The 14966-nt window shown below is 39.4% G+C and overlaps 1 long non-coding RNA gene across 1 annotated transcript in view; it reads left to right on the forward strand.

The window, feature by feature from the left end:
* Positions 1-14966, forward strand: part of LOC136179279 (uncharacterized) — a 172155-nt gene that overhangs the window by 107205 nt on the left and 49984 nt on the right. The window contains exon 3 of the long non-coding RNA XR_010666453.1: positions 14051-14115. This is a non-coding gene — a long non-coding RNA (uncharacterized lncRNA). The remainder of the gene's footprint in view (positions 1-14050; positions 14116-14966) is intronic.

A 14966-nucleotide genomic window follows, 5' to 3' on the forward strand; every position in this document is an offset into this window, starting at 1 on the left:
TTTTTTTTAAATGTGTGAATGCTTGAATCAGTGAGAAATGTAAACATAATCAGCTAAGTTAGAAAATGTGAAAGGGCTTGAAACAAGTACAAAAGAAACACCATTAAAGCAAGTGAATCTCTATCTTCTCTTTGGGGCTTCAGGATAATTCGGTTATTTATTTACTCATGCATTTAAGATGGGAGCTAAACAGAAAATAAATCCAAACAGCCACAGTCTCTGCTAAAATGGCTTCAAATGGCAGTGTGCCAGTTTATTTCAGCTAGGCTTTTCAACTAGACCCATTTAATGTATCTCAGAATGTACTGAATCATCTAACAGCAATGCAGATCTTTGTATATTGTCTGCCAAGTGGGAATAGATCACATGTTAATAAGGGAGACTAACAATACTTTATTTCACGTTTACATCACCAGTCACTACACAACTATCTCTCTTGTTTTTATGTCTTCAAAATGAGTTTTTTAAAACAAACATTTGAAGGCTTACTTGTGAATGTTTAATATTTCAGCCCATCTTTGTGCATTCAGCTCATTAACGTCTTCTTTATGGATCTGTTATTTTTCTTACATCTCTTTATCCCACCCTCAAGTCATCTCTTTTTGTTCACTCAAATTTCCATATCTTTTCATCACTTTGTTCTGAGAAATTATTTTCATGCAAAGAAACTTTTGTTTCCAGGCAACAAAGCCACCACATATTGTATCAGGGTGTGCTGACATTCACAGCTAGCGTGTGCATGTGTTTATGGATGGTTTGTTGAATTTAGTTTAGTATCAAACTTTAAAAAGTGCATTAGGTCTGTTTATGTACCATATTGGCACAAATGCCTATATGTGCATAACTGAGTGTTGATGTTGTTATGACCCTTGCTGTCTCATTGGCAGCCCACCAATGTCTTAAGGGCCTTTCAGATAGGACGCGGTGTGCGCTGAGCTAGCCACGGAGTTGGGCGCAGAGCAAAAGGAGCGAACGTGAGCAAAAAGCAGCGGCGCGCGTTGCTAGGTGACCGAAACAATAGTCGGGAATATAGCTTGGGAAAGTAACTTCTGCCACAGCTCTATGTAGGCCTATATGTGTCCACTATTGAGAAAAAAGCCCCGACTTTTCTTCTGCTGCGGAGGGGGAGATGGGCAACAAAGAAAAAGAGGGTGTGTGTTCATTAAATCATCAGGGCACGTCAGGAGCTGCAGCGCTTAAACGATCGCTTTACGAACATGAAACACATTACTGCTCTGTTTTAAACACACCTGATACACCCAACTTGTTGGAAATATCTCTCAAAACAAGAACTTTTCTTGCCGATGTCTCGGTAGGTCTTTAAACTATAGAGCTCAGGAAAGTGAAGACACCGTTTTTTGTGATCTGAGCTCCCCTCCTATTGGATGCGTGGAGGTGACGTCAGAGCGCACTGCGCAAAAGTATAAAATGTTTGAACTTTTGCGCGGAGCAACCCAATACACAATGAATGGGCTTGACAGTGACGCGCACCGCCCGGCCGCGTCCTATCTGAAAGGCCCTTTAGTCAGAGGGATGGAAGAAACAGAAAATAAAAGTGTTTTTCTGAACAGCAGGGGGAGCAGTGATTCGACTGATTTCCACACAGCTAATGGGACTGTATCTACTAGCTGTTTTCAAGGTCTTTGAATAACAAACCAGTTATGTATGTGCCTCTATATTTCACCATTATGTTGAAGACCAACCCCACACTTCCAATTTAAGCTGTGCAATCGTTTTTGGGATTGTTTTTTTTGTCTGACAAAAACATGAGAGAGCGGACCTCTTTCTGTTTATTGGTAAATGGACTTCACCTGTGAGCATGCATGCTCATTTACGATATTGTTTCTGGAGTGTCGGTCAATCATACTGTCAGCTGCTTTTCAGGATCAGATAGGTTGCTGTGCCAGCATTTATTTTCTATTACACAAAACTGGTCTCTTGACTTTTCAAAGTACACCCTGAAGAGGACCTTAGCTCCATTATATCCGTATGAAAACCTGTTTCATCTTAATACATTCCATTGTCATAAATACTTGGTTAGGGTTAAGACATGCAATAGATAAGGGTCCAGTTGTGTTATCACACCAGAGATTCATCAGTCTTTACAAACCAATCCAAAGGGTTTAATGTTGTTCTCAACAAAGGAACTGGACGGTGAAGTAAAATAGTGGGTATGAATGAGAGGGACATATGCAATTATGTTTAGAACTCAAAAGGGGCATCATGGGGCTTGGAGATGGATTGTTTCTATGGATTGTTAACATAAGAGTTTGAATAATGCATAGATGCAGAGAAGAATGTTTGTATTGAGAATCAACTCCATTGGGAATGATGAAACTCAGGAATACCAAAAAGCACTGAGAAAAGTAGCAGGAGAGCAAACAACAACTTATGAAAGGTACTTATGAATGGTGTGTGTGTGTGTGTGTGTGTGTGTGTGTGTGTGTGTGTGTGTGCGTGCGTGTGAGTGTGTGTGTGTGTGTGTGTGTGTGTGTGTGATTTAATTTCTCACCTTTGCTTGCCATCACCTGACTAGTGCAAAAGAGAAAAAGATTAGCAATAAATGGCTCATCTCTAATTGGCTAAATGTGTTGAGATTAAAGGTCAGGCAACCCTTTTTCTTTTCTACTAACTCATAATTGTTCTATTTATAATCCTCTCTTTTTTCAAAATCATTAACTACTCTTCAAGGACACCTCCATCCATCCAGCCTGTCCAGTTTGTACTCACCATTTCTCCTCACTTTTTCTCAAATCCTTTTTTCCTTATTTAGCACTGAGCTTTTATTTTGTCCTGTATTCCTGAATCTCTTCTTCCAGTACATCTTTTATTTTTTTCCCCCTTCCACCGTCTCATTGCTTTCCTTTAGTAGCATATGGCCTGAGGTTTATCAGTCCGCTCCCTCTGGACAAAGAGTCGTGCCAGTCGTGTTCTTGACAAGGGGAGTGGAGAAAAATGAAGGTGGAGCTTGCAGAGACGAGGTTGAGTCACGACTGTGGGAGGGATTGGGGGAGATGCAGGGAGGATGTTTGAAAGAAGAGAGGTGGAGGCAGAGGAAAGGAAAGAAGGTGTATAAGAGATCATAGATACGGAGTAGTGGAAAAGAAAGGAGAGGAGGGTTATAGAAAGGGCAAATGTAGATGATGGTTAAAATAGATAGAGAACATTTAGAGATAGTAGAATATAAAGAGTGGACAAAGAGGGAAAGATGACACTATAAGGCAAGGACTAAACACGGAAAAACATGGAAAACAGTAATGGAGATGCAAGGAGAGAAGAGATGGAAAGAAAACAATGAAGGGAAAGAACAGATAAGATTTAGAACCGGGATGGTTAGGTTGAGCTGGACATGTTGTCACAATTACCCACACACACACACACACACTGCATTCAATCGTCTCGCAGGGTATTGATCCAGCCATCAGCGATAGTTGCACAGGGTCACTGGTTCCCATTACATCAAACAGATCTCATCATCATCTGTACAAAGTGGCCCTTGCATCTGGCTCGTATATGCTGCCCTCACACTCACCCTCAGTCAGTCACACGTTTGGTACATGCTTTAGAGCTAAATTACTCTTCCACAGTCTACTGTGCTCAGAGATGGGATGATCTGTCTTTATCTAACACACAGTCTGATATAAACTTTTAGCAGACCCTTGGATCTTTATTGGACTGGGTTTAAGTCATCTTTCCTTATAAAATATGAGCACCATGTGTAATGCATACCGTGGCTCTATCTTTGTTTTTTCCCTTAAGAAACCCAAGGATGTTGATCCAAATTAATTTAAACAACAACAACAATAACAACAACAACAGGATTCATCACCAATTTATGGGCATAAATGGTTGAATGGAGCAACAAAACCTGCCATTCTCCCTACACTTCAAATGTAAATCTCTAAAGGAACTTTTTATTCATGCCATGATTATGATGGCTCAGTGCTGATGGGGAGTCATGTATTGCCTACATGCCGAAGATTTATAGCAACAAAATTGGAACTAACGTTAAGTTAAAACCAATTGTGTGTCCTGACTCAGGTCTCACTGCCTGACTTTGTTGAGTGTTTTAACTCTGTTTCTAGTTAAAGTTGTATGCACTGGCAGTTTATTTTGGCTAACTGAATGTCCGTTTCAGGATTTCATAAAAGCCTGTGAAAAGAAAGATATTTTTTCTCGTTTTTGTTGTAACAAAACCCAAACCCATGGAGGACGACCAAGGGTTGGGCCAAAAAATAGACCACACAAAGCAGGGTAACGTCAGAGATTTATTAGACTTAACATGGTAAGACACAATTTTGATGGCAAACCCCAACAAATGATACAGGGCACAGGTAAATTGAGACAGTCACACAATTAGTCAAAGGTTATTGTCTGCGATATATGGTAAATTCAATATAAATGACTTCTGTAATAGTAAATAAACATGTGTAGAAGATTGTGTGGTTATTGTGCAGGTATTCAGTCTTGGAGTTACTGATCCTTTTTACACACTGGATTACAAACAATAATGTTAAATATTTTCTCTAGTAGCTGTTTGACCATATTGCATGATCTTCATTGGCAAGTTATGGTGGTTAGAATAACCTGTTATTGATACCTGGTTCATGTCCCTGAAGTCCTCAGACAGCAATGAACACAATTCATCCGTTGCTCCCTTAGCAGACTCTCTTGTCATTTGACTGACAATTTTGTTTTTGAAAGCTTTTCTGTCATTCATTAAAGAGAGCAAAATTAGAGCTTTTATGGGAACAAGGTGCTGGGAGTTCCTCCTATCAAGGCAGTAACAGATGTTGGCAGGTTATAGCGTTGGTTTGCATCCTGCAGCAGCCCGCTTGTGTTTTTTATAGACATAACATCTAAAAATGGATGCCATTACAGCGTGCATCGTGGGCCAATTCACCCAGAGGGCCAAAGACATCTGTTCTTACAAATGAACACAAATTTCTGCTGTGCAAGGCAAATCACCTAGCTGCAAGATTTTGGGTGGCAGAGTTAAGAAGTTTGCGTTTGACTGATGTGGCTCGAAAGGAAAATCAGACTGGGCAACTTGGGACCACCATAATTGCTTGAGCATATTAGCGAACCCCAGCTTTTTAACACAAGAAAGTGTTGATAGAGAGGATTGGAATGCTGGGATGGAAATTAGTTGATAATTCTAGGCAACATGACGCAGTATCATAACAATACCATCAGTTAATGAATGAACCATCAGTTTTAACATACAGTAATCTTTCACAATCATCATACCTTTTCTCATCCCTGATTGTCAGATACTGACACTTTGTTGAAGTCAAGGAGTGCAACTGAAAATATTAAAGAAAGAATTTGCCGATTTTTAACAATCGACATATTACTAATATTGATATTATACTGTAAACTAACAATATTTCCCTCCCCTCAATGTTAACTGCATGGGCAGCTCCGTGCCAGCAAATCTCATTCTGGTTACATTTTTGGTGTTAGAGTATTTTGGACAGAACAGCCTTTTTTTCTCTCACTATGTTGCAGCGATTTCAAAAAGTTTTCCACCTTAATGCATATTAGCAATCCAGTTCTTTGGCATGCAAACTTTATCCATCCTTTTTCGTTTTGCCTACAATCACCTGACTTCCATCATTCAGAAAGGCTGGAACATTTGTTCTGTGCTTGAAAGACTGTTGATATCGGAGTTTGCCAAAGCCCAATATGTCAATCAAGATGCTAAAGAGCTCTTCGGCCAACTGTAGGAGGTGATAGCTAGTTTGACAGAGCACTGGTCATTGTTCACTCTGGAATGAGACTACCTGGACGGATTCAGACTCCCTTTACCTCATTAAAACCTCCTTATTGTCTTATCGTAGGGTTATATATAACATGTCAGTAATGTATAGAGCTCACCACCAATCTTGCCAATACAAATACAGGCTTGCATCACCTGTACAAGTCCAGAACTAGTATGGCTAAAGCAAGCTGTTTGATAAGAGAAACATTAAACATACAAATACTCATCATAATTAACCCCATACTCAGTAGAGTCGATAGACTCAAAGGTATAGACCATGGCAACCCAAAAAAACAAGCTGAACAAAAATACAAAATTAAGACATTTTTGGTTCTCCACTGTGGTTATGGTTATACATTGAATACTCACTGTTTCAGCACACAATGATCCCAATGATATAGATCCTCCATTCACGGATGATGTACGAACTATCATGTAAAGAAGAACACACAAATGGTAAACCATTCATTGTCTGAGAAATTGTTATTACATTAATACATGTGTTCAATTTCTAACAGAGCGCAGTATCAGTGTTTTCAGGCCCAGAGGGCAGCTTGGTCCCTGTGATCCTGTTTATTTAGTTCACTTGGAATACATCCTCTGGTTAGGAGGAATTATGAAAGCAGGCAGGTCTCTTAGTCACAAAATTCCAGAAGAAACCCCTCTGTTCAAGAGCTGGTAGACTGAGAGTAGAAATGAAATGCTGTGTAAATTGTATTAAAAAAAAGAAGGAAGCGGCAGAAAGAGAGGTCTCAGCAGCGTTGTCTAAAGAAACCATAAAATACAAAGTGGAACTAAATAAAATAAACACAATTTCCCCAATTTAAATCTATTCCTCTATAATATAATAATATAAAAATGTAAATGTTTATTGTATTTTGGTTTTCAACCACCAATAATCCCCAAAACCAGCCAATGCCTTAGCTTCATGCTTTATTCCTTAATAAGTAATTAACCTTCTGTAATCCTCCATTTGAAAATAATGCTCCCAAATTCCTTTATTTATTGATTTTAAATTAATATAATGGTGAACTTTATTTAACTACTCCTTTACTATAGATAAGTAAGTTATAGATTCAACCTTGGTAATGAAAATTCAGAAGGAATGTCTTTGGCACTTTGAACATCGTCCTTTATTCTTTGGACAACACAAAATTGTTTTAAATTTTTTTGGTCAAAACCCAGAGTTGATCAATTGACTGCTTGAATAACTGACCTAAAAAGAGGTCTTCAGCTGTAGATTTATGTATCTGATGCTTATTTAGCTAAGCAGGTTTTCTGTTTTCAATTGCTTACATTTTTCAATAATGTGATGCCATTGCTGAATTTATAAAAACAATAGTAATCTATGTGAGAATTTACATGACTATTCCTTGATAGAAGAAAACAAAATCTCAGAAAAGACATGCTCACTTCACTTAATTTTTAGAGTTCTTAAGATAGGTTATTGTCCTGTTGTGTCAGTGCAGTAGATTTGACTTTTAAACACAGATACAAAAACACACAAAAGAAGTTATGCAAATTAAAATTCAACTCGAAATAAACCAGTCCATTATTTCCATTTTTTCAGTAGTGCAATTCTTCAGTACCTTTCATCAATTAATCACTTCAATAGAGCAAAGTGGATTGAGACAGTCATTGAATTTAAAGGAGGCAGGAATAGAGAGAGAGAGAGAAAAAAATGGAAGAAACAGGAAATGCCAGAAGAAGAAACAACAAGGCGGTGTGAGTGGAGACGGCTTGGCAGACAGAAAATTGCCAAAGAAAATAGCGAAATTGGGGGAAATGTGATAAAAGTTGAGAGGGAAAAATATTTAATGAGCAAGAGATGAGTGAGAGGCATTGAGAATCACCAATCATCAAGAGCAATGATGGCTGAGTTGTCCATGAAAGGAAAGCTGTTCTGTCAGATATGATCTAAGGAGTCTATGTGAAGGGTTTGAAGGGAGAGTCATTTGGAAAGACATAACATTCCTCACAGCGAAGGGAGAAAGCAAAATGGATGGAAACAAGACAGATCAGCAAAACAGAATTTAAAGGAGCCTCTCACTCGGCCTGCCTCTCTGATTGTCTCCCTCTAATCTCTGCCACCCATCTCATTCACTTTCTTTTTTCCCATGTCTCCTTTTGAGTCTCTCTGGATCTCTCTTCCTGTCACCATCTCCCTCATCTCAGTCTCAGAGGATTTTATTTTCCTAGCCAACCAACCTGTGCTGCTTCACTGTTCTGCTCAAGAGGGGGATGAAAATTAATTCCAACTCCCATTAGAAGAACAAGCTTTTGGATTGTAATCAAGATAAATCGAGACGGGGGCAACGCTATCAGCGGCAAATCTTGATTGTTCACTGAGCACCCAGGAGCCGGGAGAATGTTTGAAAATAGAGATGAGACGCTCCCAAACTTCTTATCTTGTTTCTGTGTGAAAAGTGGAAGGAAGCATCCACCTGTGACGACAGTTGGGGATTACAAGGACAGAATCCTAATGGGACAAATTACACAGACAAGTGATAAGAAAGCAAACTGATACTGGAGCACTCCAAGTCATGTTGAATTCATAAAAAAAGGATCCCATTGGTAAAGGTTTGATCATAGTTGTTTGTTTGTTTGAAACAATAGAAAAATAAGTTCTCTTTTGATTCTTGCTTCTATTTAGTTTGCTCTATTAGGCTATGTTGTGACAGTTTTACTTTGAGATGTGCTGATCCTTTAATATTTTGTTTTAGGGGTGCCAGCCAGGTCTCTCTCCTGGCATTCAAGATATGTCGGTTGTTTTTTGTTGGTTTAAGTTTTAGTTAAGTTTCTTGTTTGGATTATTTGAACCAAAAAATGTCACACAAGGATTGTACACAAAAAATGTACACCAAAACAAGCAAAAAGTATTATATTCATAAACCACAATATAAACTCACACGCTCAAAAAATAACAAATACTCAATATCCCACAATCCCTCAGTCCTCACAAAGTAAAAAGAAAAAACAGTCCAACTCAAAATTCCACTTCGGGTTTTTACGCAGTTCCAACAAAAAATGGGGAAAAGATCTTCAGTTCAGTTTATGAAAACAAACAAAATAATATCTACCTTTTGGCGAAAATAAAGAAGTCAGTCTTAGCTGGAGGCTACTCACGTCAGTCAGTCTGTCAAAAGGTTCGGTCCAGTCCAGTTAGTCCGGAATGCAGTGCTGGTTTTGCTGCTGTGTTGATGGAGGTGACGGACTTCCGTGTTTGGATGACAGGGTACGTGGGCTCCCTGTGGTGGTACGCAAATAAATCTCCACAATATAAAAAAAAAACCCTGTTCAGCATAAAACGACCATTTTTGATTTTTGTCATACTCTTATCTTATCTTCTCTTGTATCTATTGAGTTGTATTTATATCAAATGTGTCTTTCAGACGGCATATGCAAATGTCATTGTTTGTGCTCAGAAGCACACAAATAATGCATTTTTTTGATAGAAGTTAAATACAACTTACTTTTTATCTACAAACCAAATAGGCTATCAGCATAAGGAAGGATTGGTAACCTTTTAAATGTCGCATGTCAATTTACAATATCTGTCGGCTTTTTTAGTGCGCCGCTTTTTTTCTGCTGCTCCACGTCTCCCGTTGCGAAAACACATTGTACAAAAATTAAACATACATAACTTTTAGTCTATTATATTGTTGGATAGATTAGGCTATGCAGTTTATTAAAAAACACTGCAAAAAGAGATAAACACCGATGCTCCTCCTCCTCTCTGCAACTGGGTTTGTTTCCCCGACATACAGGAAATCATTGACCAACACACACACACGCCAACAACAACAACAACAAAAACACGGCAATCTATGGGCATGACAAACCATATAGCCAACAAAAAGAACTGCAGAAATCCATAACAGATGCAGCAGCGAACAAACAAACAGATGAACAATTGAACTGTCCAAGGTGCCGATCGTGCTGCAAAAGTGCTCAACTTTTACGGTGCACTTCCCACTCACAGGGTGCTTGCAACGGTCATATTTTTCTTGCAGTGCGTGTTTCTCTTACACTGCCTCCTTCTCAGCTCTTGTGGATGCTGTTGCTCCGTGTGCACCGACGTCAGACTGGACTTGACACACAGGTGTTCCTCTCTCTGTTCCTTTGCCAGCTCAAGAATGAGCATGTATCTATCTGTCTTTGGTCTATATCTATCTACTTGTATATCCTATCTATCTGTTGCTCTTTGTTAAATTCCTGCGCATATATATGAAGTCTATAAATAGAAACAATAACTAATACAAATTAAAACGACGCGCGAAAACAATCCAGGGAAATGTATCATTTTAAACTGCCGTCTGTATGGCGGCGGCGGCGGTTAGAGGTATAAATGCTCTGAAATCTTGTGTGTTTTATTTTAGTTACACATAGGCTTCAGAAAACATACAAGACACATATTTAAGAAAAGTCATTGGATGAGAGGCTCGCAGTTTTTGTTTAAAAATAGTTATTTGTATTATAAAAACCCAAACCGTCCGTCAGACGGTCTTGCCAGTTCTAGTCTTAACACTCCGCAGAACTCGAGTGGGATTTTTTTTTAAAAGACAGTTTTGCTATGTTGAACGCAGAGATTTACCCGCAATTCACACATACTCAGTGCGCGCCGCGGTTTTGCTCCGTCAGACGGCTCGCGCCCATTTACACTGGATCCATTTCTGGGACGTCAGCGCAGCGGAGCGCACCCATGACACATCACAAGAGAACTACAAGATCCCGCGGGAATAAAGAGAAAAACATGCAAACAACATGTTGCTTTGTCTTTCTGAGGATGCATTGTTGTTAATCAATGTTAACAACATTTTGTCCTGTTTTGACGTAATGTTGATAAAGTGATGAAAAATATGATAGCGAGTCCGTATATTGTGTTTTATTTTGAAATTGACCGGATGCTCTGTGCGTTTCCTTGTCTGACTTCCTGTCCGGGCTGTCATATTCTGTCCAGCTTGACGCGAATTTGCAACGCACTCCGGCGAAAATAGACTCGCTGCGTATTTGAAACGGAGCAGAGCGCAGTGCCGCCGGTAGCTCGCGCCGGAGACGGACCGCAGCGCGCCCTGTGTGAACACAGTGATTGACTAGAGTGGAAGCTAAGTACAACGTAGTGCGCAGCGCTGACAGACCGCGGCGCACACGGAGTATGTGTGAATTGGGCTTTATAATAAAGCGGCTCTGGTTGCACAGAGCCTGCGGAGCGCGCGCCTGCACGCTTGCTCATAAATGAAAAATTAAATAAGAACAGGTCGGAAATATACTTGGGCCCAGGTATCGTCTTAGTGTGGGAAACACTGGAGACTAAATATTCTCAAAAAGGTTGTTGGTATAAAGTTGTAATTTTTATTGTGCTGCACTTTTATTTTTATTTGGTCAAATGTCAGAGTTGTGTGGAGTTTAAGTGCCAGTTCTAGCGCTAGCCCTTAGTAGTCCTATAGTGTGGCTGCCAAGAGTCAATAATAAATAACCTCCTGCGTAAAATGTGTGTAGAAATAGGCCTACAGTGTATTTTAACATCTACCATAATGGTGGTACTTGGAGAGCCAAATATTTTTGGAGGTGGTACACAGTCTAAAAAGTTTGAGAACCACTGCTCTACTATATCCGTGAAGGTTATGGAGATGAGGGTGATTGGAGTTGATGATGTCGGTGGAAAATTAGTGAAGGGATTAACTGCCTTGCTGATTTTCGCTTGTTTTACCGACGATCTTTCTCTCAGCTCTCCTGCTGCCTTCTCTACTGCTCGATTTTTTTACGCCTCCGTTTGCCAGCAGTGACATCATTTTTATGCATCCCAGAATCAGCTGGAAACGGACTTCGTCCAGTCAAAAAAGAAAATTCTTCATCCTCTGATTCTGCCTCAAAGATCTCAAGGACCACTCGGCAGCTGTCGGATAGCAGGGTTTGAGCTGGGCAATATTGACCACACGCAAATCCTCATCGGAATCCTCTAGGACAACTTCATAAGTTAAGGGACCTATTCTTCGTAACACTCGGTAGGGGCCTTTCCAATGTGGAGCAATCTTGGCTGAAAAAAAACTTGTCCAGTTTGGAGTAAGGTTGAGTTTTCTGCCAAACTCTAAATTTTTCGTTAAAGATGTGTTCCCTTCTGTAACGATCATAGTTGATTTTTTGGCGAGTCTTTGCTTTCTGTATATTTTCAGATAAAAATTGTTTCAAGTCAGTTAGTTGGGCCATTTTTTCATATGCTTTCCTATTGCAGCTCAGTTTAAAGTTTTCACTGGCCAACTTGGGCCATCACAGGAGGACACACTTACTTTACACCAAATGGTCAAGGTATAGAGTAAATTGAAAAACAAATGGTTTCTTCCATGAAGTAACTTGAATTCACAAGTCCTTTAGCAGCCATAATAAAGCCTTTTACGCATACTCTGGGATAAAAAGGGAAAACCTGACTTCTTAACCACAATAGAAGGGAATCAGTGACTGTGCTAAGCTATAGGAGGCATTTTGATATTCTGGTTTTGATCCATGTATCCCCTAAAGGTGTATTCACACCAGAGCTCTTTGGTCCATTTGACACAAACTCTAGCTTGTTTGCTTTGGGATGGTGTGAAAGCTTAAATGAAATCTGAAGCAGATCAAAGAACCAGACTCTGGTCCGCTTGATGATGAGGGTCAGACCGAGGGTCTCTATTCACTTTCACCAAGTGCATCAAAGTTTGGTTTGCCATAGGTTAGAGTGGATCTGAACCAATAAAGTATAGTAAACCAAAAAGCAGTTTATTGTGGGTTGAATTTGGCCGTCTGTCAGTATCAAATAGGTTTGCTGAACATTGCTGGTGAATGTCCACATGCCTTTACTAAATGTGGTCACACATTGCTCTGGTTGATATGTCAGTTTAACCTTTCATAGCCGGCCTACAACTTAGCTCCATTTTATAGATTAAAACACAGGTCTGTATTTAACTGTGCCACGCTACAGCCATTCTTCCACAGTCGTGCTATTTTTTTCAGGGTCAGCAGTAGGCCATCACTGACTGGAGCTACAGTGCCAACAAGTGCAAGCCACTCATGTAAGGTCTGTAAACAAAGGTGACAGTGACTCACAACCCATCGTCATCCTACCTGATTTGAACATTTTCTCATCAGGGGGTAGTCACGCTCAGTCTCATTTTATTTCTTGCAAGCCAAGCTAAGCGTGAGTGACTTCCTCAGGATGTTTAATTTCAGTTAAGAACACAAGAGGGAAAAGATAAAAATCAGCAGTAGCTCAGATTTAAGATTACCCTCAGTTGACTTTGCTGTTTCAGGCTCTCTGAGCATGAAGAATTGTTCACTATCTGATGTCAGCATTCATTTCCTTTTATCCAGAAAACTATCACTGTGCTTTATTTGATAAGAAACTTGAACAGAGTCCATCTGTTTTAGCATTGTCCTCATCAGCCCAGATAAAGAGAAGATTGGAATAGTCATTTGACCAAAAAGTCAAATCTTTTCAAATTGATCAGGCGTCCATAAGAAATATTTTGTTCAGAGAATTGTGAGTCTTCAATCCACATAATAACCTGTAAACTGAGTTAAGGGTAAACAGATTGTTTTCTTTTCTGCCTTAAAGTTTGCCAGCAGTTATGGAACCTGGGGACGGCTGGGCACAGGTCCAAAGTACAGTAATAAAGAAGCCAAATTTAACAACTTGTACTTCCTTGTCTTTGTTTGTCCAAATAAACTGCTGCTGTTACTTGAATAAAAATCAAATACATTATGTGTTGTGCAGCCATAAGACTAACTTCTTGGTGTTTTGATCAACTTCTAAAACCGGGAATTGAAGTCAACACTAATTCATCAATCACTGATAAATGGCCCAATATATATTTGCATGTAAATCTTTCAAGGTGCTAATTTAATTATAGTAATTGGGTTATTTTGTAAACAGGAAGTTAGATGATGACTGATGGGAGTTTTGGAACTTGTAGTCTTAAACCCATTTATCTTGACAGCTTTTCAGCTGCCTCCTCAGATAACCTCAACAGACAGTGAAAGGCTGACATTCAACCATCCATCTTGCTTTCGTACATCTGCCGTCTTCCTCCTTTCCAATCAATAAAGAAAGCAGACAGCGTTTATCATTGTTCAGCATGGGAACATAAAGTCTAAAATGCTCTTACCTTTAAGTTCTTAGTATTATGATGAATATCCAGGCCACTCCTTTACGGCCGGTGTCCTAGTATGTATGTCCAAACTCAAGCCATCTATCCTGCCTGTAATCATGTCATACTCCCTCTCACCAACGATTATTTTCTCTTTTTCCTGCAGGTACTCATTAACTGCTCAGCTGGTGGTCAGGCCAGGAGTTCACCCAGAGAATCGTGTACACACAAGTAAGCTCATACACACACTTCTTACACTTTCCAACTCCATAATTGTCAAATATTGCAGCTTTGTCAGTAGCCCTAAGCCTAAAATATGCAGATCTGGGTCCCTCTTGTGCATAACTAAGATGCATTGACATTGAGATGAATTCATCAAAATATGTGGTGAATAGATAGGATGAAGTTTGGTTATGTAAGGCCTCAAAGTAACTTGGTTAAGTTGAGACAGAAAGGTCCTTGCTTCCATTTAAACACACTTATTAAATACATAGTTACCTACATACATTTTGTCCCCTACACCCAGCCAACACCCCAAGCTGTCTAACTCCAACAGCATATCAAAACAATAATCAAAACAGCAGCGTTTGGAAATGACGCAAGTGGGGTACCTCCAAGATCACATTTGGAAGCCTTGGGTCAATGACTAAGCTGCTGGGGCAGGTCTCCACAAGAATGAACTTGCTTCAAACATGCTCTTTTTGTTTTGTATTCCTTTTTTTGAATGTGTTTTGAAGAGAAAATAAAGGAAACACCAAGGAATATTAACACACATTTAGTTTTTACATTGGGGGAGTGATTATAAAGCTTAAACAGGGACTTTTGCAATCAAGGCAATGTATTTAGAAATGAATATGCTTCACCTGCTTGATTTCTTGTATAAATACATTTCTTTAATGTAATCTTGGCCTGCTCTTTGGGTCTGAAATTATACCACTAATTGCAAGAACCCCTGCTGAGTTCAGTTTAACTATTGAGGATATGTTTATTAAAAAGCCACAGTATTGTAACAACAGCAGCTTCCTTCCTCAGAGGTCATTTAGAGGTACGACTGGCAATTTTTTTCCTACACATAAAGACAA

Source organism: Labrus bergylta, chromosome 1 (genome assembly GCF_963930695.1).
Source record: "Labrus bergylta chromosome 1, fLabBer1.1, whole genome shotgun sequence".
NCBI classification, from domain to species: domain Eukaryota; kingdom Metazoa; phylum Chordata; class Actinopteri; order Labriformes; family Labridae; genus Labrus; species Labrus bergylta.